Raw genomic sequence first — 9,913 nt, 5'->3', positions numbered from 1 at the left:
TAGCCTGCAGTTTGTTGCTGAGATGTTCTTGACAGGAACCACTTCCTCTCACTTGCCCGGCACACAGGCATCGAGAAGCACTTCAGCTACTTCTTAACATCACAACATGCTGGTGCCAGTGGCTCAGTGGTCTGACTATTGATCCAAGTCACTACATCAAGGTGAGCATCAGTGCTGCAGAGTCCATTGTGGGACCTCATCCTGAAAGAGCAGAGCTGTCCACAGCTCTAGGCGATGCCCAAAAGAGTGACAAGTGCTGAAACCACTTCAAGGGGGCTAACAGTGCCCTCAGCCCTTTCTAGTCCCTGCTTCAAAGCTGAGAGCAGCCTCTGGCAGTTCACCCCCTCCTCTTACTCCCTCCTTCACTCCCTCTCTTTCTGGTCCTCTGGGGTAGCTGGTCCTATTCTACTCTCCCAGGCCCGTCAATGTCAAAGCATGAGTGAGTCCAGTCAAAGAAAGTCCCCCCTTCAACACACACACACACACACACACACACACACACACACACACACACACACACACACACACACACACACACACACACACCATACTCACACACCACACACACACACACACACACACACACACACACACACACACACACACCATACTCACACACCACACACACACACACACACACACACACACACACACACACACACACACACACACACAGAGGTTTTTTTTCTTACTCCCTTTAAGTTTTCTCTTTTCCTCTGATGCGCAGGTCCCATCCCCTCTGCATGACTGGCCTTCACTGACAAGTGGAAATCACAGACATCCTACTGGCAAAAGATGGAGAGTGAAGAAGACTTCTGAAACGTGTACCCTACAGCTATCAGTGTCCTGAACTCCAGAATGAAGACACCAACCACATCTACTTCACTATATACTATAGAAACTCGTGAGAACAGGTTCACAAAAAAATTTGAGGAGGTTAGAAAAAAGGTTTTGCTGCATGGTGATTTTTTTTTTTTTTTTACTTTCTAAGATAAATAAGTGATAGAAAAGAGGGAGCTTTATTTTGCCAAAAGGGACCTTGGGTTTTGCCCTGTGGGCATGGCAGCTTTCATTTTCCTCTTTCCTCCTTTCATATTCCCAGGTTTCCGGAGTTATGATTGAGTTTCACATATTGGAGTTATATCTGGCAGCCAGACTTGTTTATCTGCTGGGGCTGATAACTGCACTGGCCTGAGTATGAAGCAGAAAGTGAGGGGAGGGAGAAAGAGAGTGGGAGGGAGATACAGAGAGACAGACCACTCATATATTCTCATCTCCTCCAGTCTTTTCTCATTGATTTAGCATGTCTTCATCAACAGCCTGACCCAGGTATGGCGGGTTTTCTTTATCTCGCACTCCAGCTTAGACCTCTGGTATGGACTCGACGGGGGTACCTGCCAAGCAAGTGTCAGTCAAAGCAACCGAAAAAGGACTAAACAAGACCAAGGACATAGTTTATGGGGACGTATGGAGGCCTGATTGAACTGTTTTGATACATTTTTAATCAACCGTGCTGTATTTCACGTATGTTTCTGAGATTTTACAGTTGCACTTAATTCATCTGTTCATTCTCAACAAGTATAACAAATTCTCATCTATATAAACCTATCTCAGGTCAGTGGGGTAAAATCTGAGGAGAATATGAGTTGATATTATGAGGTCATTAACTGGAGAAAAGCAGTAAGTAATGATTGACTGCGGCAAATAAAAATTTGACTCAGTAATTTGACTAAATGCCACAACGTTTTGGAGATAATGTCTGTTAAGGACCGGCTGTTGTGTCCAGTTGAAAGGAAAGTCAGACAAAGAGACTTGGGGAAGGTTGCGAGAGGGGGAGAAACAAAAGGAGGACTGAGGGAAAGCGAAGGAGAGAGAGCAAGCAGTGCTTGCTGGACCCTGACTGCGTGCGAGGCCTCAATTATTCATGCGGCAATGCACATGTCAAGAGCTCACAGACAAGCACAACAGCAAGGCCGAGCGCAAATCAAACAGCGCATCCATGGGCAATGCCCACAATGCACCTGGAGGAACACACCTCGACCCATTTCTCTGTTGTTCTTGGATAAACAGAGAACAAGTCTACCTGAGCGCTGCCTGATTTTCCTCAAGAGCCAGGAGCTGCTGGAATAGTCTTTGTTTGTTTGTTTTTTATCCCCCACTTTATTTACTTGCCTCTTTTTTTGGCAGTGATGCTGGTGCCAGTGGGTTCCATCTTTTCATGGCTCATTAGCCCGCTGTAGCATTCACTTTATTTCTCTGAACAAGCTATCATGCCCTTAGTGTTGTTGAAGTCCACTGCCTCTTTTTGTTGGTCCCCAACATGTCTACATTAACTACAGCTGAGGTTTGTCTCCTCAAGTGCTGGAGGTTAACTGATGGCTCCAGACTTCCATTCTCATTTTGTCTAAGTTTATCGACCACTGCCTCGCTGTCTTCTCTATTTCTTCTGTCCATATACTCCCAAGCCTGCTCCCAGTCATGCACATTTTTTTTCAATATTATTATTGTTTTGTTCAAGGCTCCAAAAACATGCAGCACCAGGAGTTGTTGCTAATTATCCAAGGAGACTTACATTGCTTTTTAAAAGTAGACTTTTGATCTATGTAATGCTTTCTAGGTTAAAGAAAGGTTGAATAAAAAATGCAAAAAGGATTATAGATGTTTCCATGCAATTCAGAGGTTTGGAATCAGGCTAATTACAAAATAAAGCAACACCAGTTCCAAAAAGGTGGATTTTGCATATTTGGTCCAGTAAAAGAAAATTACTGTCAGAAATGGGTGTGGCCTATATCAGCATCTAAGGAAAATGTGGACATAAAGCATTTAAAATAAGTGATCTACAGTTCATAAGTTATTTACACAAATGCATTGACCTTTATTGTAGCGCTACCTAATGGTTGACATGGGCCTTTTTTTTCTGAAGAAAGTTTTTAGCCCCTATTGTCTTCCATCAAAATTGTATCTTTGCACAACTGACAGTTTTGTCCCCAGACCCGATTATACCAACAAGAAAACAATTGTAATAATTAACAGCTGAACAAATACAATGCAGTTCTAAAACTGTTGCTTATTCAACTCCTCATAAATAAGGATATAGTTTTTAACAACTCTTTTCATATATACACCAAATTTTCTCTTGACATTGATTTTAAAACGTTTCTGCTACCTTAAACCCACGATCCACTGCCATGCTCACCCAAGGGTCAGCCTCTTTGCACCGTGTTTGATTGGCTCCCCGCTGTCGCTGACAGGAAGCACTGATGGGTCACCAGTCTGCCCCAGGCACACTGGATTCTGGGACAGCTGCCGGCATCCTTGGGAAGACGGTGAAACCACACCAGCAGCAGTATTTCAAAAGAGTGTGGGCTGACCTGGACCTTTATGCAAAAATATCTAAAGTCTCGTGTTTATTATACAACGTATAACAATAAAAGTAACAGCTACACAATTTGTGGAAAAACATACTAATGACTACCTCATTTATTTAAATGGCTGTGTACATATAAAATGTACCACCTTATTTTTTTGTCACAGTATTCCTCGGTTGCAGGTAAACACCGGCAGTTGTGTTTGCCGTGCGATGCCTTCCTACAGAAAGCTTGAGAAACAGACGGTTGTCAACCAGCCCTGCAGACACTACTCACTACACTTTTCCTCAACACTTGAAATACATTAAAGTGCAATAATCCCACTGTGTTGAACTTGAGCTGAATTTTTACTGGCCTGACAGACATGAAAAGTGCATGGCACTGCTTTAACTTTGGAGAGGCTCAGGGAAAGAAAAAAAAATATCACTTTCTTGAGACATCATTTTACCGGTCAGTGAATCCCATTTCTTCCTTTTTGAATTTTAACCTGCAGTAATGCAATAATCTAACATGTTTTCCTCCGGAGCCGAGCTGCTCAACATCAATTTAGAAGTGTTTTCAGGGGAGGTTACACTGGCTGTTTGGGCCATTCTGATTTTACTGTGAATTCCCCCGTCCCAGCATGGTAGGCTTTATCATAGCAACATTAATATATCTTTTTGAAGGTGAAGTGGCCTTATGTTTTTGTGGGGTCAAGTTAAAGCAGCAGCTCTTGGAAAGAGGACAATGATGACAGAAACACTTGCACAAATACACCACAAGAGATTATCTTCTCTTTTTTTTATTACATGTTCAACAGTAAGACAAGTTTCACAGGATTACAAGGAACAATAGCATGGCTTCAAAAGGAGTGCAATAAACCCACAGAGGAATACTGTCACTATGTTTCCAGTGTGGATGGATGTTTTTTTTAATGATACAACAAACATCTGGGACTGACTCAGATGTTTGCATTGTCACTGTTGTTTGAGAATCTGACCATCTTTGCTCACTGTCCAAGAGTAGGAACAAGCCTGTGTAGGAGTGTCTCAGTGGACACAAATACAGATATTTACTTTTTTTTTAAATCCTACAACATACTGTGACTCTCACTCCAGCAGCGCACTCAGGTGTCTAAAGTGTAGAATAAATACAAGTACTTCTTTTTTGGATTGGGGAACAGAAAGATTTTACTTAGAGATTTATCAGAAAGGGTTTTTTTCTCCACATAACCCTGAGTATTCAACCTTGGCGTTCTCCATGATGGCACATGAGTAAAAGAAATTGTGTGAGTTTAATATTACACTGTGTTTATGTTTTGACATCTTTTGTGTGCACATTGCATTGTATGCTGGTTTGAGATTTACTCAGAATGGCTGCAGTGTTAATACATGCGGACACTGAAAATGACTGGAATGATATTTGGAAAATATTATTTTGCGTGAATTTTGCTAAAGCATCAGGTTACAGGTGATATTAAAAGATAGGTACATATTATTTAAGTGAATGTTGAACATGCCCAGTGTGGTAGGCTGAACAATCAAAGAACCTAAAATCTGTTTAATGTAAATATGGGCATGTGCGTTGTTTTGCACTGTAAATAAAATGCAAGTATTTGGTGATCTCATGTTTCATCTTGTTTGACTGATTCATACAGTAAGTGTCAAGATGACAAGTTTTGGTTTTCGAGTTGTGTGTCTGACTAGCTCTTTGCCGAGTGCATTAAGTTCTTGGAGCCGTGACATCATTGTGAGGTTGCCAGGCGACCAGCAGAGACTCCAGGGAGTCAGTTCACCGAGCAAGAAATAGTTATATACTAAGATACACACAAGAGTGATATCAGTCTATGCCTATGAAAAAAAATGTTTAAAGAAAAAAAACTGTCTCCTGATTCATATTCAAAAGTGAACATGGCTTTCCTTATCGTTTAGTGAGATGATGCCTAAAACCTTATGAGGCCTAAAATCTATGGAAGGACGGCCAGTCTGGACTGAAAATATGAAAATGTGTGGAGCAGTAATTATCACGCTCTCAGTGAACTGCTGGGCTAGAGTTAATCACACCCTCACTGAGGTGGCATCGGCCAAATAATTGACTCGCACTAACACACACACACACACACAAACACGCACGCACGCACGGACGCACACACACAAACACACACACACAGCTATTTCCCACACCTCTGCACGCAAGCAAAACAGGCTCGCTCTTCCAAGTGAGCACAGTCGGCCTCGTTGCTCTGCTGTGTGGACGGTGAAAGCAAGCACAGGGGCGTGCTGCCCTATGAAGGCACCAGTGACTGCTTTATCAGCATGCCATAATTTATGTTGTGTTAATTAGATCCCTGTGGCTGTGGCTGGCTGGTAGCAGTGGCTCATCCCGCAAAGGGGGAAGAGGATGGCGAGAGAAGGAAAAGAAAGGGGTAGTCCTCACAGACAGTCGCATTAACATGCCCTTAGCAATGGCACCAAACTGAGATACAGGCATGTCATAATTAATGTTAGTGAATTATTAATGTGGCTGTCCTCAATATGTTTGCATGCTGTGTGTGTGCATGTGCAAACCCATATGATTTTGCATGTTTACCTGCAGCCTCTTGTGATTTCTAGACTAAAGTATTCAATCTGAATCACATTCTTTCAGTGATGAGGACGAATGTCATCATCTGGAATCTGCAGTAACACTCAGCTGCTGGAAGGCCCCAGCTCGGCCGTCCTGCCTGCTCATTAGCTCAGGCCTAGGTCATGGGGTCAGGCAGGGGAGAGCCGCTGCATGCTGGCACCGCGGTGCACAGGGGCCGACACACAGGCAGTCCTGCAGGCTCCGCTGCTGTGTTATTAGCTCACAGTCTGCTGCTGAGGGCCGGTGCAGGTCGCACACTATGGTCCACTGCAGCTCCTATGAGGATCCTTTACACGCAAAAACACACTAACATACACACACACTAAGCTGTGAACAGTAGAATACCAAACACAATACGGTTGAGGAGAGTATTTCCCAGAAAGGAGGTGAAAACTTGAACACACACACACACACACACACACACGCACACACACTGAGCCTGCATAAAATGGAAAGGCTGAGTAGTATTAAGATCCATATTGACAGAGTGGAATCCCATAAGCACCTCGGTTCTCTGCGTCTGTCAAATATTCCTCTAGGTGCGGATCATTCAGTTTTATTACCTTGCCTTAAAATTCAATTGCACAAGAGATTTAAGTCTTTTGGTGGAATAAAATGCACACACACACATATACACACACACTAACATTCTCTGGAGGTACTGTCAAAGTGAAATACTGATTAAAGGATAAATCCTTAATTTTTGTGTCCATATTGTTTTGAATTAAATTCACAGATATAGTTGGGGAGTTTGACTGATAGATGAAAAAGAATACATTATTCCATGTATTTTTTTAGTAGCTTTTTATCTAAATATTCGGTGTGTATGCCAGTTGTAAGTAAATCTAGTACTTAACAACATATTTCATGTTGGCCTACTTGTACTTTATTTCCTCATTTTCCTCTCAGTATTTTACGTGAATTTATACATCTATGTCTCTACATTATTGAGGACTTTTTTTTTACCATTGATACACGTTGTTTTATAAGCAAGATAATTTACATATAAAGATTTTACATGTAAAACAAAGGATGAGCTGACAAGATACGTTTACTTGATGCTCTCTTGATAATATTATCTATTTATGTACTTTCACTTTGTTGTTGCGATCACCACTTTTACTTGATCATACACAGTAATTTAAAACTAAACTTTAACAGCAGCACAAAACAGTAACTTTAAACAGCCTCACCACTAAACTAAGTTCCATTTCGTAGTTGTTATGAGGCTTCAAACACATCACATGAGCTTCGTCAGCAGACAGAGTTTGTCCACTGGTCATGGAATTTGCAGATGTTACATTTTCCATTTCTGAGCACTTCAAGGTCTTCTCACTTATGTTTATTCTGGACATTCGAAACAGCAGTAGAGGAAAGAAAGATCCATTTAGTTGTTGTATTTTAGGTTTATGTCAAAAGACCTGTGAGTCAAAGTGAGACTGTTTTCATACAAAGATTCCCTTGTGTTGTATAGAAATTAAGTTTGAAATAAAGACCTGTGCATTTACTATCATACATTTGTTTTATTTATGAAAACATTGCATCAATGTGACTGGACAGGGGTAAGAAAAGCTTCTTTTTTTTCAAAAACATCCTTAAAATCTGTAACATCTCTGCAACCTGAATGAAAGTGCCTTGATTACCACTGTTGAGATCACATGCTCCTTTAACTTATGTAATTTCATTTGATCTCATATTGAGTGTTGCAGCGCTTATGATGCATTTAAAAAAAAACAAAAAAAAAACAGTTTCACACCCAGTCCGATTTATTATTTATGCTACTGAAGCAACAAGGGAATAAATATGCCTTTTGAACACACATTACAGAGGCATGGCCTGAAAAGTAGCAGTTTTCTTTTTCTTTTTCTTTTATACAGCCTGTATGGAACGTAATAAAGCCCCCCCTCCCCCCCTTAAGACATTTAAATTGGTAATCACCACATAGCTTTAATATCATACAGACAATAAATAATTTAGACACAAGTCCAATTGACAGAATTCATTTACTCTCTCTCAAATCCCTCTTTATTTCCAATCTGTCCAACCTTGAAACACTTTAATCCAGTGATGTTAAATGAGATAAAATCATAATTATTACAGCAGAGTCTGTTCTTTAAACCAGATCAAGGACAGGAAGGACTTCAGGGAGCAGGGGATGGAGCATGGATAGCCATGGAGTAAGAGAGGGCTTTAAATGGGCCAAATCCTCCTAGACCTTTGGCACCGTGTGGAGGTATATTTTAAACCCAAAGACCATGAATGTCTTTATGAACTCAGATTTAATCTTTTGTACCCACACAGGAAAAGTATGGAAGTAAACAGGCTTGTAGTGATCCATTCAAGTTATTTGAAACAGACGACCACAATAGACTGTATGAGAAGACGACCACAGTAGTAAATAGTGACAGCGCATACAACCAAAAGCCTCACTCAGGCCGGTAGGACGTTTTTATTTATTGTATCATCACCATTCATACAATTTGTCTGATAGCACCACTGGAGCTGAACGCAACTCAATGCAACTCAACTGTTTACCATTTGTGCATTGGTATTTGGCACTGTCCAAGCATTGGAGCATTTTACGTCACTCTTGCATCAGTGAGCCTTGAATAAAAAAATAATATTTGTCTTTTCTCCTGCTTGTGTCTTCAGCTCCAACTGTAAGCAAGAAGTAGGTAAAGTTTGTGTCGTGCTCAAACATAATCCACCACTGAGTATCTTTACCTGTGTGGTCAGAAGTGAATGAGTCACTGATGGAGAGGCAACTGTTGTTTGATAGTGTGATTTCAGGTGGCTTTGTCTGGTTGTGGATGGCGTGAAGAGATGTGTTCATGTGTATGTGGTGGTGGACAGTGACCAGATTGGGATGCCAAAAAGAGCGTACCTCATCGTAACCACAATCTTCAGAGCCCTGCACACACCCAGCCACCTCAGCCGGGCAGCAGAAGCACAGGAAAACCACTGCAGGAATAACAAGTCCAAGATGTTGGATAAAATCAAGTCTCTATCCACAAAAGTCAAGAATCAACATGAAAAATGTCAATGTTTGCGCAGAGAGAGAGGGAAAAAAGACATCTTAAAATATACATTTATTCAGAGCCTGTGCAAGATCAAACAGCAAAATTGATCGGCTCTTCCTTCAACCCTTGCTCTGCTCCCTCCCCTCAATTCCCCTTCCCACCAAGTATCGACTTTCTGCATGGGCCATCGCCATGACGACTCCAGCCTGGCCTGCTGTCACCTCTCCTCAGGCCAGAACCCCTGACTATTATGAGATAGGATTCATTTGATTGCCATGGGCATGGGCGTGTTTGGAGGAGTGCAAGGAGCCCCATTCACAAACATACTTTCTCATTCACACACACACACACACACACACACACACACATACACACACACACACACACACACACACACACACACACACACATACATACACACAATCATAAACTTCTCAACTGGGCCCTCTTTTCTTACTATAGAGACACGGTTTCCCACGGGCCCTCTCAGACCACAAACTATGGCCTAATCAAGACTGTGAACGAGAGCCAAATTAAGGCTACAATTCTCCTGGATCCTCTTGCATTGATCCAACAGGAAATCAGATTACTCACTGTGTCCCATCAAATTTAATTAATCAGTCTGTGCCTTTAAATTGCTTCTCTGTTGACACCTTTTACAGTAAAAAAAAAAAAAAAAAAAATACCAGGAACCTTCCAAAAGGCTGAAGGAAATTAACAGGGATTTTTAAAAGGTTGATAGATGGGTTCCTTCATGTTCCCTCCCATTGGTCATACTGGATATTGGGAGATTCTTTCCGCCTTCTTGTGTTTGTTTTAGGGGCCTGAAATGAGCAATTCTTGTTCTCTACAAAAATATATTTCAAAGTTTAATCAAATCAAATAGATCATTTAGGAGCACATAGGAAAGGGTATCTTACT

The sequence above is a fragment of the Embiotoca jacksoni genome, unplaced genomic scaffold (assembly GCF_022577435.1).
Source record: "Embiotoca jacksoni isolate LCO1_2020_lvr unplaced genomic scaffold, fEmbJac1.0.p SCAF_4, whole genome shotgun sequence".
NCBI lineage: Eukaryota > Metazoa > Chordata > Actinopteri > Embiotocidae > Embiotoca > Embiotoca jacksoni.
This window is presented reverse-complemented; position numbering follows the sequence as displayed.